The following is a 12,771-nucleotide window of genomic DNA, read 5'->3' on the forward strand; positions in this document are numbered from 1 at the left end:
TGTGCTGTTATAATGTCTGGGCCCACTCCCTGATCATGGTGCTTCTTCATTTAGCCAGAGAGCTTTCAAAGTCTCCCACCATTAACTGCAATTCTTGTGCATTTTCTGTATCTTGTGTCACACTAGGAGTCATTGTGCTTACACACTTGCTCTCCAGAAGCCAGTCCTCCTGGCTACATTGTGCCCATGCCAGAGATTGCACACTTTGTGGTGATACAGTGGACTCAGGGGGCAGAGTAGCAAGAACTATATATACTTGGCTCATGGGGGCAGCCACAGGAATTGAACTCATCGTCTCATGCTTGCAAGGCAGGTGCTTTTAGCTTCTGAGCCATCCTCTGTGTTTTCTAAAAATCCGTTTTAGAGAACCTTCCCATCAGTGCAATCATTCTCATTCCTAAATACTGCAGAGAATTCTTCTGAAGGGTAGGCTGGTGCGGTGTAGTGAATTGTTGCTGGGTAGAGTGGCTGGCTGTCTGCCTTCTCCTGGTCACTAGCAAAGCTGCTTGGAACATTGCTGCATGTGCTTCTCTGAGTGTGTGGGATTGCTCCTTCCCCTCTTCATCTTGCATTCCTGCACTTTCCACCTCCATCTACTAGCTTCGAGGCTCCACCCCCATCTAGTTTGTCCCAACAATCTTGTACCAAAGTTTTGGTAGATTAAAATTCTAGTTAATTCTGGGCTTTAGATTCTCTCTCTTCAAAAAAGACAAGCAAGTTTTGTTTTGTTGTTTTTTTCTCACCTAAAGACAAGGTTCACAACGTAGCCTCATAGTCCAGTCCTCCAGCTGAATTCCCAAGAAGCCCAGGCCTTGGGAGAAAGGGTTTGGGTGTGGAGGCTGGTTCAGCTGTGCCAGCTTGGCTATGAGGTTTAGGGCAGCCCAGCTGGGCCACATGACCCAGGCCTCCTCCCTGCACTACTCCATGTATCATACTTCTTCCCAAGTTGATCCTTTTGGCTCCATCTATTAAATTCCCCTTTTTCTCATAAAAGGAAGTTAAAACTGTCATTTCCATTTTTAGTAGCTGAGGGGAGTTGGCCCATAGTGTTTGGGATGAGGGATGTGGGAGAGCAGGTCAGACTTGAGAACTGTTATTTCTTCACAGCTGAGTGGGACTGAGAACAAGACTTTATGTTATTGTTGTTGTTATTTTTAAGAACGTTTCACCAGTTTAGGGTTGGAGCAATAGTATAGCAGTTAGAACATTTATCTTGCTCGAAATTGACCTGGGTTTGATCCCCAACACTCCATATGCTTCTTTGAGACCCGCCAGGAGTGAGCCCTGATCATTGCTGAATGTCCATGCCCCTGCCAAAAAAAAAAAAAAATTGGTTTTTAAGTTAAAAAACATTAATAAGGGGGCCGGCGCAATAGCACAGCAGTAGGGCATTTGCCTTGCACGAAGCCGACCTGGGAGAGATCCAGGTTCGATTCCAGGCATCCCATATGGTCCCCAGAGCCTGCCTGGGGCGATTTCTGACCACAGAGCCAGGAGAAACCCCTGAGCGCCACTGCAGGGTGTGGTCCCAAAACAAAAACAAAACATTAATAACCTAATGAGTTCTATCTCTGGCACTGCTGAAAATAAAGCAAAACAAAGAAGCAAAAACAAAAAAAGTTCCTCAAAGAGGAGTGTGCCTTCCAGGTGGACTGAGAGCACAGTTATCTAGACTGAGCTGCCTGCTGAAGGCTCTTCAGGGTTGCATCCTGCTTTTCAGGGGGCTGCAAGTCTCAGTTTCCACACCTGTAATATAGGGACAACGATTCTGACTTTCAAAAGATGCCTGGACGGTGAAATGAGATCACTTAGGTTAAAGAAATGACAAGACCGAATGGAGTGTCTGTGTCATAAAATGGAATGAGAATGTGATTCAGTTGTAACCAGGCCAACATGAGGTAATGTGGGAGGGCTGGGCGTGCCTAGGACTGGTGGGAAATACTGAAGGAGGCTGGGGAGAACAAATGGCTTCGGGAAAGGAGAGGGTGGACCCTGCACCCAGAGCTGTGGGGGACCTTAGATTTGTCTTCTCCCCTTTGTTCCCTGCAGCCTCTGCTTGCTCCTTTGTGTTCCTGGTGACCTTGGTCTGGGCAACGGGACATCAGGTCCTCCTGCTTCTTTGGCAGTTCCACAGGTTGGATACGTATTCCTCTGAACTCTCCCTGGCCTTTTCTCACCAATAAACTATATATGAGGGAACTCAATCAAGTGCTCTGTTGAGAAGCAGGGAATTTGGGTCTGTTTGACCCCTCCACTCCCCACCCCAGCCTCATTCTCACCCATCTCAGGCCCCATTGTAAGTAAACTTGTATGACCTGCATGTTGCAGGCCTCTGGCTAGGCACACAGCCTTCCCTCTTCCTCCCCTCCTCCTTTCTGCCTATCCCCCTTCCTCCCTTGCACCACATCGGCCCACTAACTAGTGACTTGAAGAAAATCAAGTTCCTGAGTCACTTAGATCTTGAACTGGTGGGGCAGTACAGTCCCTGAGGAGAAGGGCCCTCTGGTACCATGCGTTACCCACAAACATTGCTTCATAGAGCCTTGCCTCACAACTTGGAACCTGCCAGCTAACAGGGTCAGAAGGCTGCCAGCTCTGTGGGACTGGAAGGTGGACAGCAGCCAAGCCCACCGCTGGGATTCATTGAGCTGCCCTCCAAGGACACCGGCCAACTTGTCCCAGCTTTCCCTCAGTTCCAACAAAATCCGGATACTTGTTTCCCCACCTGCCAGTATTTGCATTGTCCAAGAGGGTGGCATAACAGGCAGATCTGTCTTATCTGTGCCCACCTTCTGACCTGGATGCCTGTCAGGAGCGGGCACCCAGCACTGCCTTTGCTGGTTTAGAACCCACCATCAAAGGAGTTGACCTCAGCTTGCCCTCTGGAGTTTACCAAAGAGGCACTTCAAGGTTACCCTTGAATCATGACCATCTTCATCTCCTACCCTTTTACTAACCTTCCCTCCTTCACTTGCTTCTCCACTTCTTTCCTTCTCTTTCCTTCCTTCTTTCCTCCCTTCCCTCCCTTATGTCATACTCCTCTGATACAGACCCAGATAGACAGGAGGTCTGCTTTCAAGAGCCATACCCCAGTGAATCCCCATAACACGCTTGCATCACAAGCATCTGGGGCTTCCATCAAATTTCTGACACATCTGACCCACCTCTTAGTCCTTGAGCCAAACTCTCAAGGGAGGAAGGGTGCGGGAGTTGCTGCATCAGACTATTCTTTAGTTCCTGCTCAGGTGACTCTGAGATAGCAGCTGCACAGATGAGCACTGAGGGGTATAGGCATCCCAGGGGAGGTGTTAGGGAGCTTGGTGTGCAAACAAAGTAAGTGAAGTTCCCTCTGTGGCTTGCACTGGGGTGTGGGGGGAGTGATATCCCACTGCTAGGACACAGTATCACAGCCTGGAAGATTGAGATGGATTTGGTGTGTGTGTGTGTGTGTGTGTGTGTGTGTGTGTGTGTGTGTGTGTGTGTGTGTGTGTGTGTGTGTGTGTGGTTTTCTTGGAATGGGAAAGGTGTTTTAGCTGAAGGAAAGTTTTTACAAAGTTGAGGGAGGATATAGTGACTCTTTTAGGCAAATGTTCATACTGGGGACAGTATGACTATAAAGGCTGCAGAACAGCAGAGGTCAGAGAGAGTCTGGACTTGACCCCACTGAGAAGAGAACTTGAAGAGAGAGAGGCCTTCTCCATGGCTGCTGCTTTCTGGATGTGGAACACTCCTGTAGCTGCTTTTTCTTCCCTTTCCTCTAGTTTCTCTTTCACCCACCTTTGGGATAGCCTGAAGGAGGCTCAGTCCTGTCATGAATACAGTGTCATTTGGATTTGAGGATTTGTCTCCATGTCAACACCAAGATTCACTATGGTGGGCTCAGGAAGAAACTGCTAAGCAAGGGAAGGAATGAAGCAAGGTCCTTCAGAAGATAGTGTGGAGACAGCCTGGAGCTGCCAGTCATGAACTGGCACCATCATGTCGACCCCAGAGGAAGGTGCCAGGGATCAATGAGGATTCTGAAAAGTTGCAGAAAGTAGAGGCTGCCACCTTCGCGTCCCCGTGTCTCTGTTGAAAGGGGTACTTTCTGGGGGCAGTGCTCTCGGCTGGGGTCATATGGAAAGCTCAATGACCTCTCATGCAAGGTCATGCCACCCAGAAATTTAACTTGTCAGTTGGGGGAAGCCTGGTAGGTGCTAGAGAGGCCAGGAAGGGGCCATGGGTGAGTCTACTGTCCCTTCTTCCCTCTGGCACCTGCTCTCTCAGCACCTCAACCCCTATTCCCTTTCTTCAAAAAGTCCTTTCATTCCTAAGTCCTCAGTCTGAGTGTCTCTGTGACCTTTCCCCAAGTTTTCTTCAAATACCATGACCCCAAGGAAACCTTGTACTCTACCAGCTTCCACAAGCAGAGCGGGCTGATGCCAAGGAAGGTCACCTAGTCACACATTTCCCGAGAAGCCAGAGCCTTGACCCTGAGTGTGTGGAGGAGGGGGTAAGGCTCTTCCAGGTTATGTGTGTCTCAGTGCCACCTTGAAGCTGCAGAACTAGGATGAGACCTTCCCTTTCTTCTCAAAACCATCAGCCATGCCCCCACAGGAGATTGACCCCTGTGTTGATGTGAGTCCCAGCCAGTGACCAACAACTTCTGAAAATACACTCTCACCCATGGCCTAAAGCTTTACTGCTAACTAAGCTGAACTTTTGACTGCTAGTGCCTAGAATTGAACCCCAGGCCTCACAAAGGCGAGGTCCAGGTATTTCCACAATTGTCCTCCCAAGATCTGTGTAGTTTTTTTTCTCAGTGACATTCCCAGTGTTGGTGACATGAAAGCTGCTGACTCTGGTTGCCCTCCCTTCCTGAGTCTCCATTTACTCATCTGTAAAAGAGAAAGGTCACCTTGCAAATGGATAAATTTTTGTCAGACCCAGAGGTGGTAGAGCTGAGGCCTCAAGGGTGTGTGGGTGAGTAGGTGGGAGGTAGGAAGGTGGCGAGGTCTGTGATGAGGCTCAGATCACCTCTCAGAGAAGCAGGTGTCTAAGAAGCAGAGAGGAACCGGCCAGAATCCTGGTTCCTATTTGCCATCACAAGTGAAGTAAGTTCAACCCCTGCCTTCTTACCCTTTGCACTTGGTAGTTACTTTTCTGGAAATCATCCATAATAGTTGTGACCTTTTTCCTAATGAGCTCAAATTGTGCTTCTGTCTCTTGTGCCCAAGATGAATTAATTAGATACATGCTCTCAGCCCCAGTTTTCAAGGCTTGGAAAAACTCAGGGAAACGAAGGTTTGCCTAGACTCACTTGGGGAGGAAATGCAGAATGGGGATTGAGATTTGAGGTCACAGTAGCCTATAGTTCATGAATAGTCCATGCTCTGTGTCTGTGTGTCTGTGTCCCCCATGTCTCTTGGAAGTCTCCCAGGATCCCAGAACAAGTGTCTCCATTTCTTTATCAGCAGGAAAGTAGGATCAGTGTCAGGATTTCCACAGAGGAAATATGATGCAGGGCTCTGATCACACAGGAAAGAAAGCACTGAGGGAGCACTGAGGAAAGGTCAGAGAAAAGAAAGCACTAATCACCTCTAGGTAAGGTAAAGAAGGTAGAATATGGCCTCTCAGAATCTAGCTTAGATGCTGAGGATGGGTGCCATTTGGCTTTTGGGGGAGGAATGCTGAGCAAACAACCAACATTCTGGGGTTCAGAAGGGAGTGGAAGACCAGGACCAGCTGTTGTGCTGGGGCTGCCCTGCAGGCCCCACAAGACAATAAGAAGTAGCTCTCCCTAAAGGGCCTCCCATAGGAACCATCAGGTAGAAATACCAATGCAAAGAGGTGAAGGGAATCCAGCAGAGCCAGCTGCCTACAGCCAAGAGTGTCAGAATGACTGAGAGATGAGAGGTAGGGAAATTATTGGAACCAGAAGACAGAATAGTAGGGAAGGTGCTTGCATTAAACATGGTCAACCCAAGTTTTGATCCCTGGCCCCTGATCTTCACCAGCTGTGGTCCTGAATGTCCCTAAGCACTGCTGAGGCATTCCCTCACATACACAAGGCCCTACTAATAAAGCATCCTTGAACATTTGTATTAAGTTTCCAAATTGGTTGATCAAGAATTGCTGTGGGCCTTCCAGCCTCCTGAGCCCTACTTGAGAGTCTCTCCCTTAAATAAGAAAACTGGTGGCATATCTTCTCTCTTTTCCCCTTTTGACCCACTCCAGGAGTCCATTCCCTATGCCTGTGGTATTAGACAGAGCATTGGGCTCACAGTTGAGGTTTGGTCCATATAGGAGCTTTTCTTGAGCAAAATGAGGAAATGAGCTCTGAGAGAGCGCTCTAGAGTGCTCTAAGATACTGGCAGAACTTCCTTAGATCTGCCCTGCTCTGTTCCTCTTTGTGTAAATCCCTACTGCTTTGTTCAGGTTTGCAGAGGTCTTGGCAGGGGATAAGGCCCAGAGACAGAAATTACAGAGCATCTGGCCCTTCCTACCTCTCCCAAGAAAGCAGGCACAACACTCACTTCACCTTAATGAGAAGATGGTTATACCCCTGTGCCAGGTACAGCAGGCCTGGCATTGACTACCAGACTTTATTTATAGCTACCTCTTTTTTCAAAGGCACCTGATGCTGCCTAGAACACATTTCTCTGTCTCACCTTTTTTCACTCACATTCTTGCCTAATGTAGAAGAAAAGGGATTATATCTGGACATGAATCAGATTCTGTTCCCCATGTTGTAATCATGAAATACCCACAAATGACTTATATTTTTCATAAAGAGAGAAACTTTGTTGTTTATGGGATCATCAACCATCATGCCCATTCTTACATGATAAAAGTCATGTATTTCACAGCTACAGTCCATACACTGACTGTACTGTTACAATTGTTTTAGGCTGTCATATATATTTAAAATATTTACCTATAATCTGCCATTTCGTTTTGTTTCTGGGCCACATCCAGTGGTGCTCAGGGGTTACTATAGGCTCTGCACTCAGAAATCACACTAGCAGGCTCAGAGGACCATAGGGATGCCAGGGATTGAACCCTGGTTAGCCGTGTGCAAGGCAAATGCCCTGCCCACCGTGCTATGGCTCTGGTCCCTAATTTGCCTCTTCTTGGGCTCATTATTTCTTTTAGTTATGCATTTCCATTTAGTTTTATTTCCCTCTCATTTGAAGAACTTTCTATGGCATTTCTTTGGGGCAGGTCTACTGACAATGAATTTCTTGGGTTTTCATTCATCTGAAAATGTTTTTGTTTTGTTTTTAGGTTTTGGATATTTCCACTGGATATACAGTTCTGAATAGACAAGTTTCACACACACACACACATACACACATATACACACATGCACACGCCTCTTACAGCTATCTTTCCATTCTTGTAGCCCTCATTCTTTTTTATGAGAAGTCAGAAATAGACAACATTTATATGACTTACATAATATTGATATCATTGCCCCCCTGTATGAAAACTATTTTTCCTCTGGGTGTCTTCAAAATATGTAAGTGTGTAGACTATACTAATTCTGTATGGGGCTCACAATAATTCTTGAATATAACAATTTTTGTTACTCACCAAATTGGGGATATTTTACCCACTACTCTTACTCTGCCCCCACTCTATTCTTTTCTTCTTGGATGACAATAACATATCTACCAAAATTTTTTTCATCTTCATAGATAGCTAAGGCTCTTTTTTCTTTAGTCTTTTCCCCTTCATATTAAATTTTCTACTCTTCTATTTCCATTGCCTATCTATCTATCTATCTATCTGTGTGTTATCTCCAGTTTTCTCATAAACAGTTCATGTTTGCCTGCTGGCTGCTTTCTCATGCCATTATTTTGTTTTGAATCTCTGTCCAGAGTGATGGCAATTACTGAAAATAAAATCCTGGGAACATTACTCCTCAAGTTCAGTTTTCTAGAGCTAGAGTAATAGCACAGTGGTAGGGCATTTGCTTGCCTTGCCCTAGGACAAGTCCTGGGATGCGGCAGACCTGGGACAAACCCAGGTTTGATCCCTGGCATCCCATATGGTCCCCCGAGCCTACCAGGAGATTTCTGAGCACAGAGCCAGGAGCACTGCTGGGTATGGCCCAAAAAACAAAACAAAACAAAAAAGTTCCTCATCTAGAAATCGATCGTAATAAAAATAAATCTTATATATGGCATATAAAAAGAAACACAGTTTCTCCATTTCCTACCCCCTTCCCAGACTGCAAGTCTGGATTTACTTTCTAGTCCTACCAGAGATATTAGGGTTCCTTGGGAGATAGCCCACCTGAAGTTCTTTTGGTTTTATTTTCTTTTGCTTGGGGGCCATATGGAGTGCTTTCAGGGCTTACTGCTACCTCTGTGCTCAAGGATCACTCATGAAAGTACTTGGGCAACCAAATGCAATGACAAGGATTAAGTCCAGGTTGGCCACATCCAAGCCAAGCACCTTACCCCCCTGTGTTATCACTACAGCCTGGGCCATCTGAGGTTATTTAAGTCAGGATAAGAATGAGCATTTTCATACTATCTTAGGAACACATTCCAAGCCTTCTTGTGACTTCTTTCTCATGAAGTCAACCTGATTGGCTTCTGGGAGGTCTGTTCTAGGTATTAGGGTCTGTTTAGCTCTCTGTGCTTCTTGAGAGTCAAGCAGGGGGTGGAAGGTAAATTGCTGTACAATAAATAGGAATGGGGGGTGCTAAGTCCAGGAGAGAGCAGAGAGGCCAGGTGAGAGGCTCCACTCCTCACTCTCCTCATGGACAGTGGCTGGGAAACAGAAAGTTGTGACGTGTGGCCCTGCTGTTTCCTAAAATGAATTAGAACATCTTCTAAGGTGTAATTTTCTGACTTGTAAAATGGGAATGACAGTTCTGAGTCTGGCTTCAGAGAGGTGGGCTCTCTGGCACTATCTCTTGTGAGTGATACAGACAGGGCACAGTATTTAACCTCTGCCTACCTGTTTCCTCAGCTGTAACCTCAGCTGTAATGACAAATGCAGCATAAGGGAGTTTGACAGATTGAACCAGTTCTTGTGCACCAAGTGCTTTGTATGTGCTTTGTACCTCAAAGACTGTGAAGGGAAGAAGGAGGGAGGGAGGGTGGGAAGGAGGGAGGGAAGGAAGGAAGGAAGGAAGGAAGGAAGGAAGGAAGGAAGGAAGGAAGGAAGGAAGGAAGGAAGGAAGGACGGAAGGAAGGAAGGAAGGAAGAAGGAAGGAAGGAAGGAATTAAGGTTGGAAGGAAGGAAGGAAGGAAGGAATTAAGGTTGGAAGGAAGGAAGGAAGGAAGGAAGGAAGGAAGGAAGGAAGGAAGGAAGGAAGGAAGGAAGGAAGGTTGGAAGAAGGAAGGAGGAGGAAGGAAGGAAGGAAGGAAGGAAGGAAGGAAGGAAGGAAGGAAGGAAGGAAGGAAGAAAAGAAGGAAAGAAGGAAGGAAGGAAGGAAGAAATTAAGGTTGGAAGGAAAGAAGGAAGGTTGGAAGGAAGGAAGGAAGGAATAAAGGTTGGAAGAAAGGAAGGAAGGAAGGAAGGAGGAAGGAAGGAAGGAATTAAGGTTGGAAGGAAGGAAGGAAGGAAGGAATTAAGGTTGGAAGGAAGGAAGGAAGGAAGGAAGGAAGGAAGGAAGGAAGGAAGGAAGGAAGGTTGGAAGGAAGGAAGGAGGAAGGAGGAAGGAAGGAAGGAAGGAAGGAAGGAAGGAAGGAAGGAAGAAAAGAAGGAAAGAAGGAAGGAAGGAAGGAAGAAATTAAGGTTGGAAGGAAAGAAGGAAGGTTGGAAGGAAGGAAGGAAGGAATAAAGGTTGGAAGAAAGGAAGGAAGGAAGGAAGGAAGGAAGGAAGGAAGGAAGGAAGGAAGAAAAGAAGGAAAGAAGAAAGGAAGGAAGGAAGGAAGAAATTAAGGTTGGAAGGAAAGAAGGAAGGTTGGAAGGAAGGAAGGAATAAAGGTTGGAAGAAAGGAAGGAAGGAAGGAAGGAAGGTTGGAAGGAAGGAAGGAAGAAATGAAGGTTGGAAGAAAGGAAGGAAGAAGGGAAGGAAGGAAGGAAGGAAGAAGGAAGGAAGAAGGAAGGAAGAAAAGAAGGAAAGAAGGAAGGAAGGAAAGAAAGAAGGAAGGAAGGAAGGAAGGAAGGAAGAAGGAAGGAAGAAAAGAAGGAAAGAAAGGAAGGAAGGAAGGAAGGAAGGAAGGAAGGAAGGAAGGAAGGAAGAAGGAAGAAGGAAGGAAGGAAGAAGGAAGGAAGGAAGGAAGACACAAAAGGATCTCAGAGTTCCTTTCATTGGCTGACATTTACATCAGCTATTGGAGCCTTTGCTCTAAGACTGAGTCCAGGATCAAGTCCCCATAGTAGATCAAATAAGCATGGAGTGTGGGGCTGTGCCAATGACCACAAAGATGGCCTGTGACAAGGAAAGAGGCCTCTGGGCCTTGGTCTCTAGACCTAAACGCAAGCTCTCCTTGCTTGCTGTGGAGATTATAAGACTAAAGAGAGACAAGGTCATAAAAGTGCCTTGTAGAACTCCTATACTTTGGAATGTATTACTAAAGTCATCCCTCCAGTCTGTCACTTTGCAACTTAGAAGCCACAAAGGCTTCCTGCTTCTCCTGTACCAGAGTTTCAGTGGATCCCTCCAGGCATGTTCCAGTGATGCTAGAAGCCCTGGAGTCAGGGGAGTAGGGTAGGAGCCAGAGGTAAGAAGGCATCACCTCTTATTTCATGGAACTCTGAGAAAAAGTCCAAGTGAACTAACTTGGAAATGAGATCATCGGGAGGTGGAAAAAACTTTGGTTATTTCTGTCTAGCCTGGTTTCTTCCTAGGAGTGGAGCAGGACATGCTGAACTCTGACCCCTGAGCTGGGTTCCCTGAGCAGACTCCAGATGACCTGACAAAGTCTCCTTTGATTAGTCCTGGTAGACCTGTCCCCTCCCATAAGCCTGACAGGTTTGCACCAAAGAGGAAATCACAGACTTGCCCACAGCCTGGGCCTCCACTCTGCTAGAATGAGAGGAAGCAACAGCTGATGACAAGCCTGACACAGCCTTGAAAGTGTCCCTTACTTGAGCCCACATTTCCATATGATGTGTGAAACCATGAATGATAAAGAAATATGGAATGGAGGATCTTTATAAATAATACTGCCACCCATGTCTCTATGTTCACAATGGTATCTGGATTTCATATTATGTCTTAATATAGATCTTGAAGTGTGGGGTTACTGGGCGAAAAACTATTTTCAGAATCCTAGTAGGCATATCATTTCTCCCTCTCACCACCTCCCCATCAATTTCCGATGCAGTCAACACTCCTGCTGGCCTAATGTGAGTCTGGTCTCTCTTGCCTCATCACCAGTATCAAGCAATATAATTTTTAAAACGTTTTGTGAGGCTGAAGCAATAGTATAATCTTTAGAATGTTGTCTTGCATATGGCCAATCTGGGTTTAATTTCTAGCACCACATATGATTCCCCAAGCCTCCCCAAGGAATGATCCCTGAGCATGGCTGGGTGTAACTCAAGACCATCCCCTCCAAAATTTTTTAAAGTATTTTATACTTTCATAGATAAAAATATTACCTTCTTTTTGTTTGTTTGGGTTTTACAAGGTGGTGAGGGTTAGGACCATACCTGATGGTACTCAGGAGTCATTTCTGGGGGTATTTAGGAGACAATATGATCATAACCAGATCAGCCACATCAAGTCAGGCACCCAACACATATCATCTCTCTGGTCCATGAGATTTTTATTATTTTATTTAAACACTTGATGTTTTGGGGGGATAGGATGGCACAGCAGGTGGTTACTCAGGAATTACTCTTGGCTCTGTGCTTCGGGGTCATTCCTGGCAGTACTTGGGGGACTATTACTTTTGGTGGTGCTTGGGGTGCCAGAGATCGAACCTGGTCCTTTTCACTGTGCTGTCACTCAGACCCCTACACACAGTGATTTATGAAGTTGTTGAGAACACAGTTGTTTCAGTGTTCCAACATCAATCCCACACCCAGTGTAACTTTCCACCAGTGCCCCCAATTTTCTGACCACCACCTAACTATGACTCCTTGACAGGACAAAATAGTTCACTTTATCTTGGCTGTTACAACACACACTAAAACAAAACTTACTCTTGCATTAATAATTCCCTTTGTAGAGGGGGGGTTGTTACTGGGTATGGATGAGATAGCACACATCAGGGAGCAGAAAACATATACAACTTTAGAACGCCATCATACATGTACAGCTTCAGACACGCCCCCATGAGATTCTAAGGAGAAAAAGACTCAAGTATCTAAACTTGATTGTTAATGTTTACTTTGAATTGCCATGAATTAATCTTTTTCTATGTTTTTCTTTTCTTTTTATTGTTTCCTGTATTTGGGGGGCACACCCCAGCAGCGCACGGGGTTACTCCTGGCTCTGTGCTCAGACATCACTCCTGGCAGGCTCGGTTGACCATATGGGATGCCGGGAATTGAACCCAGGTCCATCCCAGGATGACTGCGTGCAAATTCCCTGCTGCTGTGCTAACACTTCGAGCTCTCTCCTGTATATTTTATTATTTAAAAAGCAGCACAAATATTTACTTACGTCTGTTGTTATTGGTTTTTATTAAACTTGCCATTATTTACCGTATATGAGCAAAATTAACTGCAGTAGCATCACAAGGCTTAGAATTTACATCTAGTGTGCAACATCTCAGGCCAATCCCAGCAGATCTCATTACCCGAATTTACAGGGAAGTTGAGATCCGAAGGCTTGCTTGCCTTGCCCAGGGTCCTCTAGCTTCGAAAAATTGGGAA

This window comes from Suncus etruscus, chromosome 1 (assembly GCF_024139225.1).
Source record: "Suncus etruscus isolate mSunEtr1 chromosome 1, mSunEtr1.pri.cur, whole genome shotgun sequence".
In the NCBI taxonomy this organism is placed as follows: Eukaryota; Metazoa; Chordata; class Mammalia; order Eulipotyphla; family Soricidae; genus Suncus; species Suncus etruscus.